The following is a 25,790-nucleotide window of genomic DNA, read 5'->3' on the forward strand; positions in this document are numbered from 1 at the left end:
GGTGCTGCTCACAGCCACAGAAGGGTGGACGTGGTACTGCTCACAGCCACAGAAGGGTGGACGTGGTACTGCTCACAGCCACAGCAAGGTGGACGTTGTACTGCTCACAACCGCAGAAGGGTGGACGTGGTACTTCTCACAGCCACAGAAGGGTGGATGTGGTACTGCTCACAGCCACATAGGGTTGGACGTGGTACTGCTCACAGCCACAGAAGGGTGGACGTGGTACTGCTCACAACCACAGAGGGGTGGACGTGGTTCTGCTCACAGCCACAGAAGGGTGGATGTGGTACTGCTCATAGCCAGAGAAGGGTGGACAGCCACAGAGGGTGGACGTGGTGGTGCTCACAGACACAGAAGGGTGGACAGCAACAGAAGGGTGGACATGGCGCTGCTCACAGCCACAGAGGGGTGGACAGCCACAGAGGGGTGGACATGGCACTGCTCACAGCCACAAAAGGGTGGACAGCCACAGAGAGGTGGACGTGGTGCTGCTCACAGCCACAGAAGGGTGGGCATCGTACTGCTCACAGCCACGGAGGGGTGCACAGCCTTAGAGGGGTGGACATGGTGCTGCTCACAGCCACAGAAGGCAGTACCTCTAAAGCACCGGGGGGGCTGTCCCAAGTAAGGCCTCTGCCTCGCATCTAACTACCCCAGCCCCACTGGCCTATCAAGAACGCTCCTTATTTTCCCAAAAACATGCTGGCTGTTCGCACCGCACTGTACACACCAGACTGTACACACTGCACTGTACACATCCCTCTGTACACACCACACTGTACACACTGCTCTGTACACACTGCTCTGTACACACAGCTCTGTACCTTAACCTCACTTTTGCGGGCACGGGATGGCAGATCGCACAGTAGAATATCACAACATTCATGGTGCTCGTCGTTTGTATCCAACATGGCAATTCATTGGCAGAGAAAACATACCGTGACAGCTCATAATGTGACACCTTGTGTAACAGGCACATAACAGGGGAACACCAGGCCGTCACTGGCTATGGCTCAGCACCTGCCAAACGCTACCAGCCCAGGCATACTTGGAGCGCGGAAAGGCTGTATGTGCCACACCGGGGATCGACAGCCTGCTCCGCGCTCACAGCCTGCGGCCGCCTCTTCTTGCATGGTCAACCCCCAGTCACGAGACTTGGCCTCAGCTACCAGTATGAAGCAACATCCCCAGATCAGCGCCTCATCAATTTACTGACTGCGACGCCGCGGTCGCCTTGTGATGTGTTTGTACAAAGCTGTGAGTGGTGCGTGCGTGCGCCATATGCTTTCAATTATTGCGCCCGTGTCTGGGCGCGATAATTGAAACCATATGGCAGAAGTGCGCTTTATAGACACTAATAGGCCAGCAGAGGAGCTATGCGCCCACCTCTGGCCTATTGCAGTGCAACCTTTAAAAAGTTCACGCAGGGAAAGGCCAATAGCAGGCCGCAAAAGAAAAAAAACACGCACAAGTGTGTTCATTTCCAGGGTCCATTTCAAAAACCCGGACAAAAGGACTCTAGCTGCGCGAACACTGCTGCGCAGTGTATCGCTAGGCGCGAGACCTAAACACCACTTTGGTCTTCTCAAACTACACTAAAATACTTCCGACATAAGCCACACCAGAAACCCAAACACTTCCATCCAAGCACACCCAAAAATTAGCATGGTAAAGTCCCAGGAATGCACTTCAGTGTTTTATCTGGAATAAGAAGTTCTCTATGGGTGCAAACAGAACACAATTCTGAGACTGAATTCTCCAGCTCTAAGCAGATTCGTAGACCTCCGAGGCACCATTTTACAAATGAAGAATGTCACAGACTCATCACTGAGCTTAAATCCATCACAAATTGAACTTCCATCTGGCAAGGGCTGAGCGAAACCTTCCATAACTAAAGATCTATGGTGAGACTTTCAAGGACAAAATGCATTTGGAAGTTTCTGTAGTAGGCAGCATGTCCAATGCTATAAAGCACCAAAACATAAAATCGTATTTTTCCACTAAATTGTCCACAGTGATTTACAGCTGAATGCAGGCCTCCTCCTCAAGTTCCATTTTATGATAATAGACAGATTTGTCCGTACTTCATTCAGCCTGTGTCATTTCAGTACCTAGTGATTCATCAGGGACAGTTGTCAATCTTCGTGACAGCATCACCCCAAGCACTTCTTCCCCATTAGTATCCCAGGGTGTATTCCATCTGTCCGCGTTGCCCTTTCTGACTGTAATATCAGTGCTTCTTCCAAAAATGTGCTCATATTTGACACATTTGCTGCTGCTAATCTGTCACTCAACTGCAAGTCATAAGCAATATGTTTATCACATTTTTTCCAGCATAAGCCTGTGCTGGTTAGTCCTCCTTGAATAAAGCACAGAACGCTAAGAATAGTAATGACCCATGGTAAAGGATGACACCATACTTTAGCATATGTTGTACATCTGTTCGAGTTGGCTCATGCGAATTGTCCTACGCTAATGAAAATTGTTTCGATTTTTTATCCCTTGCTACTCTCTGCATCTACTTCCCAAAACAAGCCCGGTCTGGTGGCTCAGTGGATTAGTACGTCCAATGCATGGGCCTCTGTTCGGCCTCACAGTCCCAGGTTCTAATCCCAGTGGGTCCACTCAGCCTTTCATCCTTCTGAGGTCGATAAAATGAGTAGGCTAATAATAAACATCTGTTATTCAGAACCTAGAAGCCCACTGTTGAACCTGTGCTTTACAAACACACGTTATGTAACAGTCAAGTAGCTTAGTTAAAAACAATAGATATAGAAACTATTCACAAGTCAGGAACAGCACCACCATCCATAGAAAACCATGCTCTTTGATGGAAATGCTCACGGACCAGTCACATTAAATGAGGACTGGATTAGCCCTATTCCGCTTGTTTGTTAAAAGCATCTGGGCCTGTTATTACATGAAGTGCTACAGGGGTGCAACATGCATGTGCATCCACTTTCATTGACCCGCAATACTTTAGCATTACAATGGTGGCTGCAGATGCTAGTGTGACCGCTTCTGTAATGTGGATTATGGGGCATTCTCTCATTTGCAAAAGGGTTTGGCCTGAATGCAAACAAAGCAAACACTTTGGGGCAGATTTACAATAACTGGCGCATCCCTGCATATCAGCAGGGATGCGCCAGTTATTGTGCGCCGCAGCTCCGCCACCCTGGATGCGCCGCATTTATAATGCGGTGCACCATGGGGCAAAAACGGCACAGATGCGTCACGCATCTGTGCCATAAAATCAGCGCATTTCTGGCGTTGCGTTGCAAGCGCGACGCAGCTCCAGCAATGCTCTGGGGGGCCCTATCTCCACAATGCGCGTCAATCCTTACACCTGCTTCAAGCAGGCGCAGGATTTTGACGCAGCATGGGCCCAAAAGTGACTGAGTGAAATCTTGTAGATTTCACTCAGCCACTTTAGGGAGGCCTTCCTGTGCCGGAAAGCCCCCCCCCGCGCGATGGAACGCCTCCTTCTGGTGCAGGGCTTTACAACGTGACGCATCTGGAGATGCCTCACGTTGTAAATACCCCGCACCATGGCGCATCTTTTGCGCCGCCGCTGCCTCTCAAAAGTGATGCAACGGCGGCGTAAAAGAGGCGCAGGGGGTTTGTAAATCTCCCCCTTTGCCTCTACGGGCACAGAGGCAAAGAGGCCAGCTGACGGCACACTAACTTAGAGCAGCAAAGAGGTTGCATGCAATGTAAACCCCTGAAGGCGCCTTCTGAAAGGAGGTCCAATTGACCTCCAAACATCTCCCTACAGGAGGGTGTAGTCACTCACTGCACCCACCCCAAAGGGGTTCTTTGTACATGTGGAAAGTGCAGTATGAATGCTACCGTCAAACAGCCAGTCTGCCATTTTTCTAATGACCTACCCCATGGGCAGCGCGAGTTTGCAGCTACAGGCAGGGGCGTAACACAGGCCCCCGCAGCCCCAGGGGGTTCCCCAGCTCCAGAGGGGACCATGGCACTGCTCTCTGGCCAGAGAGCTCCTGATTGAACCGTTCAGGGAGGCCCCTCAATTTTCGTTTCGCCAGTGGCTACAGTGGGAGCAACACATCATCAGTAAATGGGCACACTGTGCCTGTCTAACCCCAAACGTATCTAGTTAAAGATGTGTCATGGCAGAGACAGTAACTATGCACCTTTGATGTATTATGGCCCCTGGAGTGCCACATAGGTCAGACAATTCAATAATTTAATTCAGTTATTCGATTATTGGAGAGCATTATTAATATGGTACATGTATTGTTAGCACAAGAGCCAATATTGCAGCTTTTCAACTGAGACAATTTTGAAGATTTATTTGGAAGATTTCCATTTTATCAATGTAATTTTCCTTTTCCAATATTTCAAACGAAGGCATTGGTAATCACCTTCGACCTAATGAAATATAGTCCAGTTTGTGTAGAACATAAGGTCACCGACTGAATAGTGATCCTGGTTATTTTGACTGGCACCTTCCCTAATCACCTAAGCCTTCAAGAAGAAATGCATACATACATGTTAGAAAAGTTTGGAACCCTTTGACTGCAAAGACAAGAAATATCCGAGAGCACCTTTAACAAATAATGAACCGTCCACCAACTAAGGGATTGAACGATTTGCTATCAAAAGAATAGCAAACTGCTATAAAATTTCGTTTTTCACCCATCCTAGAATTGAACAATCCCTCAGTCAATACTGCTAGGAGCACCACATTGCATCTATCTCTCAGCATATGTAGGTCCAGTGCACGCATAAGTGCAGCCACCTATACACACAAGCCCATCATGAGCAGCTTTTTCCAATCACACACAAAACCAAAACACTCACCACATTGGCCACATTATATTCCTAGACCCTTCCAACCAAATACAGATTAATTTTATTCACTGTGCAATCAATTTCGGCTCCGCTATAGGCAAGGCAAATCTACATATAAAATGATAATAGCACAAATGTAGTTAGGACACATGGTAGAAATGGGGGTCTCTAGTTGGCAGAGGTAGGTACCTTTGCCCAAATAGGGACCCTTGCTTCAAGTCAGGTGACATATCAAAACAATCAAGTGGGCTAGATCTCAATGCCCGGTCGATCCCTAGGCATTCACTGGAATTATGGAGACTTTTAGACCTTGAAAAGCCGGACATCTGTTTTATCACAGAAACATGGCTTCACGATCAAGCATCCCCTGATGTTGCCACCACCTTCCCACCTCAATATCATCTAAATAGACTCAACGGGAGCAGTTGGTAATGGCGGGTGGGGGGGGGGGTCAGTATTAGCAGTGGCTTCCAATGAAAAATTGGAAATCATAGTACTTGACTCCTGCAGTATGGGAAAAGTGGAAATACTTGTTTTTAAAACATCAATTCATGCAGCAGAAACATGGAGAGGGGCGTTAAAAAAATATTTCGTAAATTATCTACTGGAGTTGATCGCTCCACACCTGTTAGCTGCAAATAATTGTATTTTTATAGGAGATTTTAACTATCATGCAGATATATCATTGGATCCCGAGACAAACCAATTAATAACATTGTTGCAGACGTTGGGACTGGTTCAGATGGTGATGGGCCCCACTCATAAGGCAGGCCACATCCTGGACCTGTTATTTACCAACTCAACTACCCTTATAGTAGATCAAACGCAACCTATACTTTGGTCAGACCATAACCTGCTAAGATTTCGTATCCCCATTGATATCTCCAGAAATCCCCAGAACAGTGCTTTTACAATGATCAGCCCCTGGCGTAAAGTCTTCTTAGCGTCTTTTTCAGCTCATTTTAATTTCAACCTTGAAGCTGAGTTTCACGCAGGGAATGTGGACCAAGTGGCTATATATTTTGATGATACCATCACTCTGTCTCTGAACACAGTGGCACCTCTATCAAACATCAGAGTTAAAAAGAAAGCATCACCTTGGTTTACGTCGGCATTAAAAATTGACAAACTATCCAGAAGAAACTATTGAAGACCGAACAAGGTGTAAACAGATCCACCACACCTATCTAAGCAAAATTAAACAGGCCAAAAATGCTGTCAACTCCAACAAAGAGTTCTATAAAATTCTGAAGGAGTTCACCACCACCCTCGCAGATCAGAGCACTCTCTCCTCCACACAAGAATGGGTTGACACAATGTCCTCCTTCTTTGACGAAAATGTCAAAGCTATATACAGGTCATTCCCTCAAGATGACGGCACCAACGTCGACTCTTTCTTGGCCATCAATAGCCATCTGACAACTCCTTTGCTGATGGAATCCGAACCTGTGACCTGATATACCGAAAAACTAAATAATCTATGGAGCTATACCTATCAATAGCTCCCAATAACAATTACCAATAATCAGTCAGTTGGCAGTGAAGAAGGTTCAATCATTTATTAACAAAGACTCTGACAGAGGAGCCTCTCCCGACATCACCCCTTGAGGCTCACAGAGAAGACTGCTGGCACATACTCAATAGCTTGCATATATACTGTTACATTCTCAAACCGCTACCCAAGAAAACAAAAATACAAGTTGGTACAGGTGGTTTCATAGGAAAGTCATGTAGGTAGCAAGGACCAACTGTATATAATCTAGAGCTCCTAGGACAGGGTATAACAACAATTGTAAACAGAATTCCTTGGCAGTTCAATGGGTAAACATTACATCAACATTTTTTCATCAAGAAAAGACAACTAATAGTAAAGAACTCAGTGTGGAGGAAGAGAGTGTGTTAAAATGTACAAAATTTCATTTTATTCATATCTTTGTTAAAAAAGAAAAAAATACATGTTGATAACATATTTGGATATTAAATCTGTTACACAGTTAGTTTTATACATACATGACTGAAAATGATTGTGTGGAAAACAGTATAATATCTACAATCAAAAAATACAAAAATATGATACTAGAAATATTAAAACAAAGACTGGTGCAAAAGTGGCTGTGAGACGTCAATTCATAGGAAATACCATATATGGCACACAAAGCAGCATCAGAATAGCTCTGTTCATTATAGCAAGGTCAAAGAAGTTGACTCCCTTCTACCTACCAGCCGGGAGGCCTCGCATGGCGCCTCCAAGAATGTGCTTATCAGGCTCGCACCCACTTGCAACCTTGACGATCCTAACGAGGGAAGAAACAACCCTTCCTCAGCTGCCTGTCTATAACTCAAACGCAGGGATCTTGACTACTTAACAGAAAGTTACATTTTCCTAACCGAGAGTCGAGATAAGGCCACAAAATGGCGTCAGTTCGGCTCTGCTAACTATTCTAACATGAAACATACATGAAGATATGTGTGCTATAATAGAAAACTAATCAATCGATATATTTCTCATCTAAATAAACTGAATATATAGCTACATCATGCTAACAACATTTAATTATATGTGCCTAGGCCCGCAGCAAGGGGGAAATTCTGACTTCTGTCCTTCAAACCACCCTTTTAGCGTGATGTAGCTAACTAATCAGAGCTAATCTTTAAACATTTCTTCATCAATTGCCATGAGCTTATGGATCTCATGCTGGATAATCTGATTTTGAACAGCTGTGGGAGAGAGGATTAATGCTGAAGAGAGTCTAGTAGCACAGTAGGAACAACATGCTGGGCCACAATGCATGCAGAAACAGCAGATGAATACAACACCTGCTGCTCCAGCCAACATCATTAATAATTTCCAACCCCAGGTTGAGAGTAATCCCCAAAACCAACTAGAAAAGGACCATGACCCATTTTCGGTATGTATTTCAGAGGCCAATCGATGTAACCTCTGAATTGCTAAATGAACGGAAGGGGCAGAGTCTGGAATATATACACAAGAGGAGCTGCCGATCACGCAGCATGTTCGTTCCTCGTCGATCGGCTAAGATGACATCTAAAACCATTCGATTTTGAAGCGAGACAAGTCGTAGCCTGAATCTCTTCTGTTAAGTTTGTCAAAATATCTGTAGTGATATTAATAACTCACTCAACCACCCGAGATAATCGTTGCACCTCCCTACTTGTGAAAATCGGGCCCCATATTGGAAACATTCCTTTAGCAATATCATAAAACTGTTGTAATGAGGTGTCAGTTTGATCCACTTCAGACATTTCAATCTGTCTTCTTTCTCAAATACGAGGCAAATCAGAATCATATAGCTGGTGATTTGTATGATAATTGGAAGGAGCTATATAGAATGGAGGGTAAAAGAAAGATAAATAACATTGACCTGCCCATCCACATGGTAACCAAGTGTATGCATTTTCTCCGCATATAAAATATACATTCGGAGGGGTTAGTATTGGAGGACTACTGAAAATCTTCATTCTGTAAGTATAATTGCAAGTACTTTCTCCAACTTGCACACGTCCCATCCCTTGCACACAAAAGGCAGATGTACTGTTCAAAATAGGTATTGGTACAATTCGGTCACTAGTCACATTTCTTGCAATAAACTGCTGAAAATAGTGTATATGATCGAATTCTATAAAATCTAAAAGTTCGTTCTTTAACCATGTGACAGTTTGATGAGTAGTATATAAATCCATACAAGCACTCGGGTCTAATGAACCTTCACTGTTATTTCCCGTAGTATCGAATCCTTGATGTGTCTCAATATAGGCTAGAATCATATTGTAATCTCGCTCCGTGTATTGCTTAGGGTTTTCAACATAGTGCATGTACATAGACGATAAGATCTGGAACAATGCTTCACAACTACCTAAATATGATAGGGGTAATGAAAGAAACAAGTCATGCCTATGCATGACCGATGGCAAAATACCACAAACCCAACAGTCTGTAACATTAGTGGTACCGTGTGTCTGATGAAGCATTTTGACAAATACATTCTTAGCATAGGTCTGGCGATGTCGTTCCTTATGAGGTGCTAATGTGAAAAATAAATGTTCTGGGGGTCCATCCGTAGTTTTCAACATTGTATGCATCGGATGTTGATATTCTAAGTATACAAATACACTCATCAAAATTACCAATATTACTGCAATGACTATTACAAAAGCAAATTTCACATGCATTGTCCAAGCTGAAAACAGGGGTACATAAAAAGGCAAATAAAGAGGAGCAAAAGGGCATTTTTCTTCAGGTACAATACGACCAAAGGGATACATTTCTAACTAAAAGTCCAAAACTAAACTGGGGCAATGCAGTCCAACAAGCCAGAGGGTTCTTCTTCCCTGTGTCCGTTTAGAGCCTCACAGGCAGACTCCTATCGTTCATTTCAAAGCAATCAATTTATTCACGCTGAAATTCCTCAAAAGCAACATACAACCTGGGCCCTTCTGTTTGCAAGTCTTTCTTTCTGAACAGAGCGATAACAGAGTTCCTGCTCTCAACGGGTTCAGTCCAGTGTCTCGTACAGTACCCTCAGATAAAGATTCTAGCAAACCCTAATACACAAGTCTTTCTTTATCTCCTACCATCACCATCTAGGGTACCGTGCTGTTTTCTCGGCCGTAGGTTGTATCGAACATGGCCAGGCATTTCCTGATCAGCAAACAACACAGAAAACAACGTTGCTTTTAGGGATTTTTTTCTGGACAGAAAACCCACTTGGGTATTTATCACAGAAACCTGGGCAAAAGATTCCTCGGGTCCTGACCTAGTGGAAGCAGTCCCAGAAGGCTACTTCTTTGCGAGGCTGGATAGAGCAGGACGTACAGGAGGTGGGTTGGGCATCTTATATAGGGATAGTCTACTATGTCACACTTCACCGCTATCTGACCCTCAGAATGCTGTTCAGGCCCTATATTTTTCCTTAAAAGGTTCCTTTGAGATTCCTTTCACTGGTGTCCTAATTTACTGCCCCCCTGGGTCTAGGACTGAGTTTGGACAAACCTTGCTAAATATCCTAGAACCTTATTTCGGCTGTGAGCATCTTACGGTCCTGGGAGATCTGAACTATCATCTAGAGAATTTGGAGTCCAGTGATACCACCTCCCTGCTCGAAGCTCTGTCTGCCTGTGGGCTGAACCAGCTGGTGAGGGGTGCCACCCATCAAGCGGGTCATACGCTTGATGGAGTTTTCTCAAACGATGGAAGGTTGATAGTTAATGATCCTTTCCCTCTCTCATGGTCTGACCACTATGCTGTTCCAATAGAAATGTCCTGTCTCACTATGGATAGCAATGTAAAGGGCTTCAGTAAGATGGAATCTCGGCGAAACCTTAAGAACATTACTGATAGCACTCTTGCCCTTAGGATTCCCAGTATGACAATCTCTCAGGAAGAAGACGTATGTCTTGCGGTCTCTCAGCTAGAAAATGCTGTTACTATGGCGCTTGATGAACTTGCCCCCGTCCGCATGCGCTACTCTGCCAGGAAAAAGCCATCGGCCCCGTGGTTCTCGGAGCCACTAAGACTCCTTAGGCAGGGAGTCAGGAGGCAGGAACGCCTATGGCGGGACAGTTGGGATCTGAGGGAAAAAGAGGCCCACAAAATCTTATTGAGGAGCTATAAGGTGGAGGTAATAAGAGCTAAGCAAGAATATTTCACTGCCTGTACCACCTCACTCTCCTCTCCGAAAGAGCTCTTCAAGATTGTTGATTCCCTGACTTCCCTTCAGATTCCTGATCCCGTTATTGGCTCTCAGCAGTTGTGTAATAACATAGCCTCTTTCTTTCAGGCAAAGATTGCTGATATCTATTCGGCCTTAGAGCTTCAGAAGGCCTCAAGCTCTGATTCTTCTGGACCCTCTGAATTTGCCTCAACTTTGGCGGAGGATATTCCCTCAGGACGCTTGGCCTCTTTTCCACCTCTCTCACTTCAGGAACTAGAGAACCTGCTAATTAAGACCAGATCAGGCTCCCCTCTAGATCCTTGTCCTCTTAAGCTCCTCAAGCAGTGCAAGGAGACTCTCCTGCCCCCCCTTTTACATATCATGAATAGGGCAATGAGAGATGGCACTTTTCCTCAGCAATGGAAGAGGACAGTGGTAAAGCCACTGCTTAAGAAGCCAACACTGGACCCAGGGGTACTCAAAAACTTTTGCCCCATTTCGCTGCTCCCTGCCCCTGCGAAGATGCTGGAAACCCACCTCAATAAGCATCTCGCGACCTTTCTGGAAAACTCTGGTCATCTGGATCACTCGCAGCACGGTTTCAGGAGGGAACATAGTACCGAGTCGGCTCTTACCATAGTGTTGGATAATATCCGCACCCGAGTTGATAAGGGCCAGACCACCCTCCTCATCCTGTTAGACCTTACGGTTGCGTTTGATACCCTTTCTCCCTCGGTTTTAACATCTCGCCTGAGGGAGATTGGGGTGGAGGGGTCCGCTCTTAGTCTGCTGACCTCCTTTCTTGACCAGAGGGAACAGAGAGTGAAGCTGGGGGAGTTTCTATCTCCATTCCTGTCTGTGCAATGTGGGGTCCCTCAGGGGTCGGCATTAAGTCCGACCCTCTTCAACATCTATGTGACCCCACTTGCCAGACTGATAAGATCTTTTGGGATGGAGGTAGTCTCCTACGCCGACGACACCCAGATCCTGGTCTCCCTCTCCCAGTCTGTAAGCGCGGCTGCCTCCAATTTTAGATTCTGTATGGAGGCAGCCGCTCAATGGATGATTCACAATTCATTTAAACTTAATGGTGAGAAGACGGAGATCTTGGTGTTTGGAGGAAAGGATGATATCTGGTCGGCGACTTGGTGGCCTGCTTCACTGGGAGCTTGCCCGGTACCTGCCGCTTTAGCTAAAAACCTAGGAGTCCTGATTGACCCTATCCTCAGTATGCGTCAGCAGGTGAATAGAACAGTCTCCACCTGCTGGGGCATAATTCACATTCTGAAGAAGATCAAACACTATCTTTCCCAGCAGGCGAGAAAGCAAGTTGTGGTTGCACTCATAGGCTCCCGACTTGATTATTGTAATGCGCTGTATGCAGGACTCAACAGGGGGTTGCTGCAGCGACTACAAATGGTCCAGAACGCGGTGGCCAAGTTTGTGTTAGATTTACCCAAACATGCGTCAGCCACTTCCGCTAGAAAGCCGTTACACTGGCTCCCCATTGAGGATTTCCTTTAAAATCATGTGTCTGACCTATGGCGCCTTAGCGAGAAATAGGTCAGCTGGGATCGGTGCTCTCCTGGCCCCCTACAGCCCTTCTAGAAATCTGCGTTCTGCCAACAAGTCTCTGCTATCAATACCACGCATTCGCAGAGTTAAATGGGGAGGCAGAGCTTTTTCTACCATAGCACCTAAATTGTGGAACGCTCTTCCTGTAGAAACTAAGTCCCTTCCCACTATGCAGTCCTTTAGAAAGGCCCTGAAGACTCGGCTATTTGCTAAAGCATACCTGTAGTTCTGTTTTGACTTCTTTGTGATTTATTTTGATAGGCGCCTTGATGCCTTCGGGTTTTAGTTGCGCATTATACATTTTCTTTCATTCATTCATTCATTCATTCATTCATTCATTCATTCATTCATTCATTCATTCATTCAGGAGAAGTTGGTTTCACGACATCAGAACTACCACTAGTCCGGTGATTGGTAGCAACAACAGAATTAGGGGCAATTACAGATTCATCTGGTATTAACCCATACGATTCCGTCACTCCTCCTTTTAGCCCTTGCTCAACTTTGAGGGTGTCAGAAAAAGGAACAAAATGGGTGGCTCGTTCACCTTCCTGTGTCAAAATTCCATCTGGGTTCTTCCGATCATAAGGAAGCAGGAGAGGCAGACATTTAACATGGGAGACATGTATCCAATGTCGCTTCCCATCCACTTTCACCGCCGTCCGGGTAGCCAAAAGGACTTGGTGTGGCTTAGACCACCTCGGTGCCAGGCTGGTGTCTCGCTGATACTTCTTGACCAATACCCAATGGCCGGGTTCCAAATGGTGTCCAAGACCCTCTGGCAAGGGCTGCAACACTGCTGCTACCTGCTGGTGAATGGAACGAAGATCTTTAGTCAAGGCATATTGATAATCTATCAACATAGGATATTCAATATCTCTAAAAGATCTAGGTCTTGGCACTCCCCATACATTTGCTGGCCACCCAAACACCACCCCATATGGAGACAATCCCAAGCGGGAATGAGGAGTAACTCTTAATGACATTAGGGCCAATGGGAGAGTATCGGGCCACTTGAGTCTAGTACTTTCCTGTATTTTTGCCATTTTAAGTTCAGTATTCCATTATATTTCTCCACCAGCCCTGCTGCCTGAGGGTGCCGGGCTGCATGAAACTTCTGTTTAACCTGTAATCCGATGCAAACATATCTGACTAGATCTGCATTAAAATGTCCACCCTTATCTGTCCAGATCAATCGGGGCAAACCAACGCGGGGAAAGAACTCCATGAGGAGGGCCTTTGCTGTGGCTAGGGCATTGTTTTCTTTAGTCGGGTAGGCCTCAACCCATTTGCTGAAAGTGCATACCACTACCAAGACATATTTTAAGTTATTGATGTGTTCCATATGGATATAATCCATTTGGATCACTTCAAAAGGCAGGGTCGGAGGTGCAAAATTACCACTATGGACAGTTTCCGTCCCTCCAGGGTTGTGTTGCAAACAGATCATACAATATCAGACTACATGAACAGCTGTTTTCTGAATATTTGGATTGTTCCAGACAGGATCTAAAAGTGCACAAATACCTTTCGCTCGGTATACACCTGTTACAACGCATCTTTTACAACTACCTACTATTACAACGCAGCTTTTACAACGCATACCATTACAACGCATTGCGCTGGGGGGGCGCTCTAGGATAGGGAATAAGTATAATTTACTATCCAACACCTTCCCTAGTGTCCACGGGGACTGGAGTTGGAATAGTAAATTATACTTACCACTATCCAGCACCTCTAAGCGCTATGCGTTGTAATGGTATGCGTTGTAATGGTCGCGTTGTAATAGTAGGTAGTTGTAACGGTATGCGTTGTAACATGGTACATCCCTTTCACTCCAATGTGGGCTGGGCCATGAGCCATGGTTACAACAGCCTGAACTAAGGCATTCGGTAATAGCCATCTTTGCTTATCTGTCAAATCAACCCAACAGTTATTCTCATCCAACCTTCCCACTTCCTGTTCCCAATGAGCCAATTCAACAGGGGTAGCTTCTTTTTGTATCTCTTGAACACTTTCCATGGTACTATTAAACAACTCAGATTCTTCCACCCAGCTAGCAGAGGTGGTTACAAACATAGAAGTCATTTTAGGCTGAGCTGTTTCTTTAGCGACCTGATCAGCAAAAGCATTTCCTTCCCCCACATCATCTACCACTGCCTTATGAGCACTATACTGTATTATTGCCACCCTTTCTGGTAATGTCAGAGCTGCTAACATTTGTAAAATTAAGGGGCCATGCTGTATTATCTGACCATGTGAGGTGAGGAAACCCCTTTCCTTCCACAGCCGCCCGAAACTATGGGCCACGCCAAAGGCGTATTGGCTGCCTGTATAAATATTGACCTTCAGTCCTCCGCTCAATTCACAGGCTCGTAATAATGCCACTAGTTCAGCGGCTTTTGCTGATTGATAGGGTACTCGAGAGGTTTCAACTACTGTTTTTGAAGTGGCGATTGCATAAGCAGCTGTTGTTGTGCCATCTGCTAACTTGAAACAGGAGCCATCCACATACAATTCCCCATGGGGGTCAGATAAAGGAATATCTGTGAGGTCAATCCGACCATTCGTCTCTTCTTCGGTCCGAAATATACAATCATGTACATCATTTTTAACTTCGTCCAAAGGGAGGGGTAGTAACATGGCAGGGTTCAAAGTGGCACATCGTTTAAATGTAATATGCGGGGCAAACAAAGTCAATTCATATCCAGTAAGGCGCGCACTTGTGAGATGCTGTGTCTTTGTCTTATTTAATAATGCGTCCACAGCATGAAGGACCGAGTTATATTCTATGTAATATCCGCTCACTGACAAAACATGCTATCCAAATCTGGGACATACTATCAACAATCTCCCCAGATATATGCTTCTTGACAGAAACCTGGTTAACTCCCCATAGTGCCCCGGTAATCAACATCGCGATTCCGGTTGGGTATAAATTTATCCACCTGGACAGAGTGGGGAAATTGGGGCGGGGGGGGGATTGCCATAGCATTCAAAGAGAACTTAAAGGTCCAATGGTTACACACGCTTAGGAATGGGGAGCTAGAGATAGGCCTTTTTAGGGTTTCCACCTCACCCTCTAAAACCTGGGAGGGCGCACTTCTGTACCACCCACCTGGTCCAAAATTGAACTTTGTCAATTCTTTGACGGAGTTCATAGCCACACAGGTTATGGCCTCTAGTAGTTTTATACTGTTGGGGGATTTCAACTATCATGGAGAAGCTCTTCATGACCCAGAAGTGGCTCAATTGTTTTCAGGATTATCGTATATGGGTCTGGCACAGTATGTCCTTGGCCCAACGCACACTGCCGGACACACATTGGATATGCTATTCTCGAATATTAAAAGCCTACAATTCCTAGATGCCCAGCTCCTGACCTGGACAGACCACTATCTGATCTCCTTCATCTGCCCTGAGGCAAGTAAACGTGGACATGAACAACGGCCTACATTAAAAAAAACTCAGAGAGTTAGATCATGGCAGAAGCTCACTGCGGAAGCATTTGAGGGAAAGTTTCAGATCTTGGAGCATCAGGCCAGGGAATTAGGGGATCAGGACATGGAGGTACTATTGGCCAATTTCAATTGGGCTCTAATTCAGACCTTGGATACGGTTATCCCAGAAAAAAACACGAAGCCAGGACTTCGCTGGGACTCAGCACCTTGGTACTCAGGAGCTCTAAACATTTTTTAATCCTCCTGTAAAACACTGGAGAGACAATGGAGACGATCCAAAAAGAGGGGGACAAAAGGACCTACAAAAAGGCCTTAGCAGGCTATCATCACAATATCAAGACTGCCAGATCTGTCTACATCCAGGTGCAAATAGAGCAGGCAGGGATCTCCTCAAAAACACTGTTTGATATAGTGAAGGGTTTCTCTTCCCCGCAGGCCTGCAAACAATCACCGGTGGAAACACAGGAGCTCTGCGAAGCACTAGCCTCCCATTTCCAGGGAAAGATCTCCCTGATCTATGAGAACTTTCCTAAATATAAAAGTACCAGCCTAGCTGAGCCCAGCTCTAATAAAATGGCGTCCGGGAATCGTCTCAATCGGTTCGATCCCATTATGCGGCAGGATGTTATCCGTCATCTTCAAGCAGCTAAATCGGGATCCCCGAGTGACATCTGTCCGCCCTATGCCATGGCCTTGATTGCAGCGAGCTGTGCACCAGCCATTCAGGAGATTTTTAACTCCTCAATTGCCAGTGGCCACATTCCCATGGCATGGAAGGAAGCCCATGTGCGTTCTATTAAAAAACAACCATCAGCAGACCCCGCAGTTCTAAGTAATTATAGGCCAATATCATTACTTCCTCTGTTAGCAAAGATATTGGAGACTCATATTAACACACAATTGAGCCAATATCTGGAGTCCAATAACATTCTGGACATATCACAGTCCGGTTTTTGGCAGGGAGTTAGCACAGAGACGGCCATCTTAGCAGTCACTGACTCCATCAGGCGGACGCTGGATAGAGGGGATCAGTGATGCTTATTCTTCTGGACCTCTCCGCAGCTTTCGATACTGTTTCACATAGACTGCTGGCGGAGAGGCTACAGGACTGTGGGATGGGCGACCTGGCCTTGAAGTGGCTGATCCATTTTCTGGCCGACAGGAAACAACAGGTCATGATGGGCCCTTTCAGGTCACATAAGTTTTTGTTGGAGAGAGGGGTTCCACAGAGCTCATGCCTGAGCCCTACCCTCTTCAAAGTTTATATGGCCCGGCTAGCTGGAGTAGTACGGCAGTATGGGTTTGAGGTCGTCTCATATGCAGACACCACTCAACTGATATTCCCTATTGGGAGAATCTGGCGGAGGAAAAAGTACGCTTCTCACAAGGAATGCTGGCCATTGCAAATTGGATGACAGAGTCCTGCCTCCAATTAAACCCAGGAAAGACAGAACTAATGTTTCTGGGAAAAAGACAGGATCTGATTCTGGACGACTGGTGGCCGGCTGAGCTGGGCACTGCGCCAGCGCCCACGGATTCAGTAAAAAGCCTAGGAATACAGTTGGATGAAAGCCTGTCGATGAAGAACAATGTCAGCAAGATAATGAGCTCCTGTTATTATATCCTCCGGCTGTTGCCGAAAATAATTCCATACCTTCCCCATAGCCACCGTAGGACGGTGGTCCAGGCCTTAGTAATCAGCCGGATGGACTATGGTAACGCTTTGCTAGCAGAAGTAGGGGACACGCAGTTAGCAAATCTCCAAGTTATTCAAAATATGGCCGCCCGGATGGTCTTAACTCGTCCCCTGCCACACCATCTCTTCCTTTATTGAGGGAACTACATTGGCTGCCAGTCAAAAAGAGATCCTTCTTTAAGACATGTTGTCTGGTTTATAAAGCTATGAGGGAAATCGGCCCAAAGTACCTACAAAATAAACTCTGTAAACTGACATCATGCTGTAACCTAGGATCTAACGGAAAGGCTCTCCTATCAATCCCACGCATTCAACGGACTCGCCTGGGAGGTAGAGCATTCTCATATGTAGGCCCCAAATAATGGAACTCCCTACCAGAAGCTCTGCGTAAGTCACCATCTTACCTAATCTTTAGGAAACACCTGAAAGCCTTCCTATACTGATGTCACTCTTTGGGTCTTTGTTGTTCTCGGCAATTGTACTAGGTAGCACGGAGATGCCCCCGGGTGATTCATGTGCTTTAGAAAATACCAATAACATAACATATAACATAACATGCAGCACCATTATTGTGAGGTCAGAATTTAGAACTAGCCCTTCCGACTGTCGGATGGCCACCGCAACAGCGGCAGTGGCTCTCAGGCAGCTGGGAAGCGCTCTGGCAACATTATCCAATACTGCAGAAAAATAAGCACAAGGTCTCTGCTTACCACCAAATCCTTGTGTCAACACTGAAAGCGAGCAACCGTCTACCTCATTTACATAGAGCACAAAAGGTTTTCGGTAATCAGGAGTACCCAAGACGGGTGCAGAACAAAGCGCAGATTTTAAAGAATCAAAAGACTGTTGACATTCATCAGTCCAAGGAAGAGGTTCATGCACATATTTAGTGGTTAAATACAACAAAGGTTTAGCAAGAAGAGAAAAATTAGGAATCCATTGGCGACAGTAGGAAGTAATGCCAAGAAAAGAACGAACATCACGCTGAGTACAAGGTACAGACATGTTAGAAATGGTAGTAACACGCTCTGGGGTTTATGAACCTCCAATCTTTCGACAGTAGATGACCAAAATAGGTCACCTCCTGTTGACAATATTGAAATTTCGAGAGGGACACCTTATTACCTTTGGCCGCCAAAGGATGCAACAATCTAACAGTGGCGTCTTTACAGCCCTCCTCAGTATCCGAGGCCACTAGCAAATCATCCACATATTGAAGGAGGACATTTCCAGAGGGCAAAGTCAAATCATCTAGAACAGCTTTAAGAGCCTGGCTATATATACTTGGGCTTTCTGTATAGCCTTGGGGGTCACGACAAAACCTGAAGCTGCGACCAGATAACGAGAATCAAAAAATCTGTCGGCTATCAGGATGAATCGGAATGCTAAAAAATGCATTCTCCAGATCAATAACTGAGAAATACTTTGCCATCGGTGTAATCATAGTGAGAATAGTACTGATGTCTGACACCACTCGATATTGAGGTATTACAATCTTATTCACCTCCCGTAAGTCAATTACCAAACGATATTTATCACTATTCTCTGATGCTCCATCAATAGGGCCCTTTTTCAAAATCGGAAGAATAATGTTATTACAGACATTGGCCGCAGTTTCTTCCACTATACCCTTATCAACTAAATCTTGTATTATGGACAGCAAGGCACGTTCGCCTGCCGGCGAAATCTTATATTGTGGTATACGTGGCAACTTCACACCTTGTTTTAGAGTTATATGGACAGGAGGAATGTCCAACAGACCGACATCCGCATCTCCAGTAGCCCATAGTGAAGAAGGAACAGCTGCTAGCTCGGGCGGAAGAGGTTAATTTTTAGCGAAGCACTGCTTGACATTTTTACTAGGAGAATGTATAGTTAAATAGACACCATCAGGGGAACAGTAGATTTTTGCATTTAATTTCTTCAACATATCCAAGCCCAATAAGTTTTCTCCACAATGCGAGGTCAATAAAAATGGGGAATCAATTGTAACTGGCCCTATAGTAAAGGGAATTGGCTTCGATATGGGGCTTATCACAGGAACTCCTGAAAATCCGACTGAGACATTATTTTGCCCGGACAGAGCAGCCCCTGGGACCAATGAGCGAGCAATAGAACTATTGATTGCGCCCGTGTCAATTAAAAAAACTTAAGAAGTCCTCATCAATTGCCCTTTCACATAGGGTCCTTGCTGATCCACGGATACAGACACTTGGCCCCCTCTCTGTCGTGGGCTGTCCTATGCGTAGCAATACACATTCGGTTCCCTAAACTCACAATCCTCATTATAATACTGCCTACCTTGAGATTTGTCAAAACTATTTCTTTCTGTGATTCCACGTGTCACCTCTTTCCTGCGCATATCACTTTGATCGGTACCACCACGGCCACGTCCTCTTCCTCTCACAGCCCCATTCTGCGCCATCAACAATGGACACTGAGCTTGCAATGTCCTTCCAGTTTACAATATGCGCACTGATTTATTCCTAGAGCAGGGGCCGGACCTCCGCCTCTTCAAGTCGCCACCCCCTTGGAATGGGCCCTCTACCGCCTCTTCCTCCACCTCGTCCTCGCACGACTTGCTGTAATAATATTCGAGTTTTAAGATCTTTTGCTTTCTTTTCCATTTTATCTTTACTCTCATTTTCCCTATGTTCATAATACTGAGCCATGCTCTGAATCACGGAAGGGGTAGAAGTAGTCCATTTACTTTCGGCAGCTTGCAATCGAGCAAAGACCTCTGGTAGTAAATTGGTCACAAAGCGATTCCCAAATAATCGAATCCCACATTCCGTAGCATGGGCCTGCCCACTAAAATCTATAAATGTGCCTTCAAACCTAGTAAAGAAATCCGACACACTTTCATCCTTCTTTTGTTTACATGTTGTTAACTTATCCCCATCTACCTTACGAGGTGGAATCAATGAATGCATATATGCAATTATTTTAGCTGGGAGTGTCGTTATTTCATTCTTCGGCTTATCACCTGGTTTGCGATCCTTGTCCCACTCTTCAAGTGATCCCATGTTCCCCCTAGCTCAGCCACATGATCTGTATCATGTACTTAACGCCACACATCCACTGGAACTAACAGTCCGAAAAACAACTCAATGTCAGCTAAGGTCATCACTGCAGAAGCAGCCGCTTCAGTTAACTCCTTATAGTAAGCCGTAGGATTCTTTCGGTGATCAGGAAGTTGCGATTTCAGTGAAAGGACCTCACTCCTTTTCCATGGAGTCCAAACCCATTGTTCCAGAAATCGAGGCTCCACTCTATCTCTAGTTACTACATTCTGATCGTTTCCTATCTCTGGTATCTCAAGATGATAAATGGGGCGTACCTCTCTCATTGGATGCTGGGAGTCCCAATTGGGACATTTCAGAAATACCCTACCTCGGTATTTTACCACAATTTCTACATTCCTATATACTTCTTCGGGGCTTAGCTCAAATTTATGAACAGCGGGCCCTATTCACAGAATGAACTTAAGACTAAATCCTAAACTTACTACTATTTGGTATTCACAGAATGCACTTACTACTTTTGGGATTCACAGATTAAACTTACTACTTTTGGGATTCACAGAATGAACTTACTACTTTCGGTATTCACAGAATAGATTTAAGACTACTAACTTTACGTACGCACTAGGGCCATAAATTCCGGCCCGGAGGCGGAGTTTCTGGCTTGGGGCGGAGCTTACGGCCCGGATGCAGAGATTCCGGGCCGGAGGCGGAGCTTGCGGCTTGGAGGCAGAGCTTCCGGCCCAGAGGTGGAGATTTCAGCCATGGCTAAATACCCACCTCCGAGATGGAAGCTCCGCCTCTAAGCTGCAAGCTCCGCCTCTGGGCCGTAAGCTCCGCCCCCAAGCAGGAAACTCCACCTTGGGCCGGAATTTACGGCCTGAGTGCGGACGTAAAGTTAGTAGTCTTAAATCTATTCTGTGAATACCGAAAGTAGTAAGTTCATTCTGTGAATCCCGAAAGTAGTAAGTTCACTTTGTGAATCCCGAAAGTAGTAAGTGCATTCTGTGAATACCAAATAGTAGTAAGTTTAGGATTTAGTCTTAAGTTCATTCTGTGAATCGGGCCCTCTGTCTGAAATATCATATAATATCTGAGGAGCTAGCCCATCCCGAAAACACTGTTCCCATACATTAATGAGATAACAAGACATTTGATACCAAGCATGCTGCTGCATGACCAGCTCAAAATCCCTGATAGTACTCCAGATATCAGCCACTGTATATTGATCGTTTTGCATCCATTTAACTGCCTGTTCAGCTATTAGTTCTTTCTCATCATGCCCTGCTGATGCCCTCGTAATTAGCTTTTGACTACTTAAGTCCCCGAAATCCCTGGAAGGGGTCAATGCCACTGATACAGGTGTCGTACCAGCAGATTGAGAGGTCCATACAGGACTCGGGACCGAAAGAATCACCAGAGGAACCCCTATTGGAGGCTGTATATCAGGGATCAATGTAGCCATCTCCCTTACTGAGGTAGAAAGGGACTTTAGGAGTCCCTAAAAGGAAAGGAGAAATAGCTGAAGCAGGAATTTGGGCCGGTGGGGTAGGAGCCAAATCTAAAGGAACAGCAGGATACACACGCTGAGGGGCATACGGCAATGGGGGTCGAACATCCAATAATTCTTCTATTTCATCTTCTGCTTCAGTCCGAGTGACATAACTTTTATCTGTTTGTAGTCTAAATTGCCGATCAGTCAATATTTTGCTCAGTCTGAGTTTTATCATAAGCAATGGCTTTCTGGGTAATAGTTTGTCCTGCTTTAATTTTCTGTCATTTTTCCGATCTAATGCATCTACGTTTTGTTTCTTTCTACCACATAGTTAGTGTATCAAACATTGCCTGTCTTCTTTATTTAGAGAGCCATCGATCTTGTAAATACTCGATCTTTTTCTCATCAATAGATCCTGTCAGTGGCCATTGTAATTCCACATTGTCCTTCGTATATTTGTGCCACAATGTTTTAAACAGAAGTGGAGTAATTCCATGCTTACAATACATGTCATGACTAGGGCTTCCCTCAGGAGGAGCTGGCTGACTTTCATCCAATCGGGTGTCTTTTCGGCAAACACATCCAAAACATAATTTACTAAACCACGGCATTGTTCTTAATTCCTACTCACAATTTCTGAACCTTTCACAATAACTCTCTCTCATACATGGCCATGTTCATACAGAATTCTTCATTTGTTCACAAGGAACACATTCACAAACGACATAAAAACATGAACGAGAAAACAAAAATTAAAAAAAAAAACCCGATTCAAATTGACATGTCGTTCCAAACAAAGAGCAGAGCCCATTGACTCCTGCTCGTGGAGCACTTAATTAATTCCAATTCTTACTGAGAAAAACCAAAATCAGATAGCCGCATCCATCGACTACCTGGAGAGAGCCACACAGGTTTTCTACCACAGACCGACCTACGGACCATCCAACAGCCTTCCTGGTTCGCCTCCCGAACTATTCTGGCTCAGCCTGCTATCTTAGTGTTGCTCCAGATCTGTCTGAGGGTTACCCAAGTATAACTGCTGGCGTTTCGGAGAGCAGTCCGGCTGGGTGTATACTATCACAAGTCACACAAAGGCGTCTGGTCTATATCTCTATTGTAACCAAACAAATCCAGATAGGAGCATCCACCCATGCAGTCTCAATACTGCCCCGTTAGACCTCCAAACAAATTCTCCGTGGCTTTCCAATTGTGAGAAGTTGGTCTGATATGTGATGTCCACTATTCTAGTGGGCACCCTGTATCAGTCCAAACAACCCGTATGGTGATGGTTGTAAAGTCAACCTTATAGACCAGCTATCCTAGTGGTAGCATGGACAAAGCAGTCTTAGGCTAAACTAAAGAGAGCATGTGAAGCCAGCTGTTTTACCATATGTAACCCCTTTAATACCAAATGAAAGGACACCACACAGGTTATATATAAAATATATATGTATTTATTTCTAACACAACCCCTCTGAACTCTTTATGAGGTCAGAGGCACAAGCACATAACAAGATACTTAATTATCATACAATAAGTCGCACAATATATGGTAGCACCCTAGGGGCACAGGAAACCATATACTAAAATAGTTGTATAAGAACCACGTCACGAACAAAGGATAGGCCTAGGGCCTAGAGAATCGCTGGGGCTATACTGTACTACCAAAGGATAGGAAGTAGGAGGCCCACGGGAGGCGTGTGCAGTGTCTTTACACACACGCAAGTTACCATAGATTTAGAATGGGAACGAAAGAAATGGAAACTAGTTCTTTTAGGACACTTCCGGATGGACTAGGAGAAAGCCACTGAAAACTAGGACACTAGGATAGTTAATACCCACAGGAGCACTGGAGCACTCACGTTACCTCACCCACAGGAAGCGGGTGCATAGGTGTCAAAGTGTGTCGGGTTTCGTCGCTGAATCCTATGGAGCCTTGAAGAAAGATGCTGCAGGCAACCAGGAGAGAAGTGTCCGGTTGGATCCAAGGGCGGATCGAGGATGAAGAATACCTGAAAGCAGAGGGGACAGAGTCTGGGTCACTAGACAGTGACCAGGAAGGAACCAGGAAGGAACCAGGCGATGTCGTGAAGCTATCAGGGGATGTTGTGAAGCTTGTCTCTGCAGCCACGTGGACCAGGAGGTGTCCACGATGACCAGGAGCTGGGCACGGACTGTCCCATAAAGGATCTCGCTGTCGGCGGTGTCGGCTTCCGGATTGGAGTCAACAAGCCTTGGCTAAGGCTACCCATGCAGGAATCGAAGATGGCTTCTGGATCAGACCAGCAAGGTATGATGGGCTTCTCCTTTTCAGGGAAGCAAGGGCAAGCCTGAAGCAACCAGTCCAGGGGTGGAAATTTAAAGGTTCGTCGTCACAGAGGCCACTAGTCAACGGGCAAATGACCGGACAGACGCGTCAAGCAGGAAAATGCAAAAGGGCCCCACGCGGCACTCGTGGAGTTTGGAGGGCTGGTCATTGGTGCAGTTGATGCTTGGGGCTGGGGCTTCTCAGTCCCTACTGCACAACTTCGAGGGTACCTCAGAAGTTGCACGGGAAGCAATTCACAGGCTTTCCAAGATGGCCGGTCCCACGTCTCTCGTTGCCTCCACGGGTATCAGCTTTGCTGTGGCTATGGATCGGGCTGAAGGAAGTCTGGGTCTTGTCAGGCTCTGTGCTCGAGCTCCGGTGGGAGCATCAAAAAAGCAAACCATTGATCGCTTGATGGTGTCTGCTTGTGCAGGGTGGTCACTCCTTGACCACAAGGGAGATTCTTCAGTCTTCTATCTTCAAGTAGAACGTCGAAGGTCCAGAGTTTAATTTCACATTTCAGTCAGGATAAATCTAAAGTCTCTAGACTCAGCTCCTACCTATATACTATTCTAAGGGGCTGGATTACCTGCTAGGTCCCTCCAATGGGTGGGACCAGGGAAGGGGGTGGTTACACCCCTTTCACTTTGTCCAGTTTCGTGCCAGAGCTGGGGCTGGAGTACCCCAGCAACTGGTTTCAACTGGACTATGCATGGAACACCTTGTGTGCCCCAGGCAGTGTCTCATTTCATTTAGCCCTCCCTGCCCCAATACACTATGGCCTGTCTGGGGTGGTGCTAGCACCTCCCAAGACAGGAAACCAATTGTCCAAACCTCCCTTGCTGGAAGGACTCCCAGCAGCAGGAGGTCAGACTTGTGTCTGTGGCAGCAGCATCCATTTTGTGATGCTGAGGCTCAGGTTAACTTTAACCGGGAATAGTAGGAACAACATGTCTTCTCCCTCTAGAAGGGTGGAATGCTACCCCCGTCACCAGAACTGGCGAGGGGGTAGTATTCCAAAGTGTATGACACCTTACACGGCATGTTTTGATAAAGCCAAACCAAAGTTAGCATTCAACCGCGAGGATTATAATGCACTTAAGAGTATATGGTATGGGTATATCATAGAACAGCTATAAGGACATGATTCCGAATGCTGCAGACAGGCTCAGCTCATGCTTGAGCCTCATCTCACATAAAACCAAGCACTCTGCCTCCAGGATTGTTAAGGCATGCCAAAGGAGTGACTTATAGGCATATATGTGTCTATATGTAAAGTTAGGTATAGGGATACTACACCTAAGCAATGGGTGATTACACGACCTTGCCCCAGCTGACTGATCAGCCAGTTGTGTCAATGTGAGTGGCCAGCCAGGGGTGGCATAATACATGCTGCAGCCCCTGGTAGGCCTTGGATGCACCTATGCCCTGGGGACCTATAGTACAGTGTACAGGGGCTCATAAGGTGACCCAATGTCCAATTGGTAATGTACCTAAAGTACATGGTATTGAATTTAGAGAGAGCACAGCTGGGCTGTGGGTCTCATTAGCAGGCCCACAGCCACATTAAGTCAAAAACCAGTAAAGCAAAAAGCAAAAAGTGGGGAGACCATGGGAAAGCAGACCTTACTCTCCTACACCAACCACCAAATCCAAAGATCCAAAATCAAAAACTCCAAAAGAACACCCCCTTTCGAGGTGTATCCAACACCAGACAAAAAAAATCACTCACCTGGTGC

Source organism: Lissotriton vulgaris, chromosome 11 (assembly GCF_964263255.1).
Source record: "Lissotriton vulgaris chromosome 11, aLisVul1.2, whole genome shotgun sequence".
Classification (NCBI taxonomy): Eukaryota; Metazoa; Chordata; class Amphibia; order Caudata; family Salamandridae; genus Lissotriton; species Lissotriton vulgaris.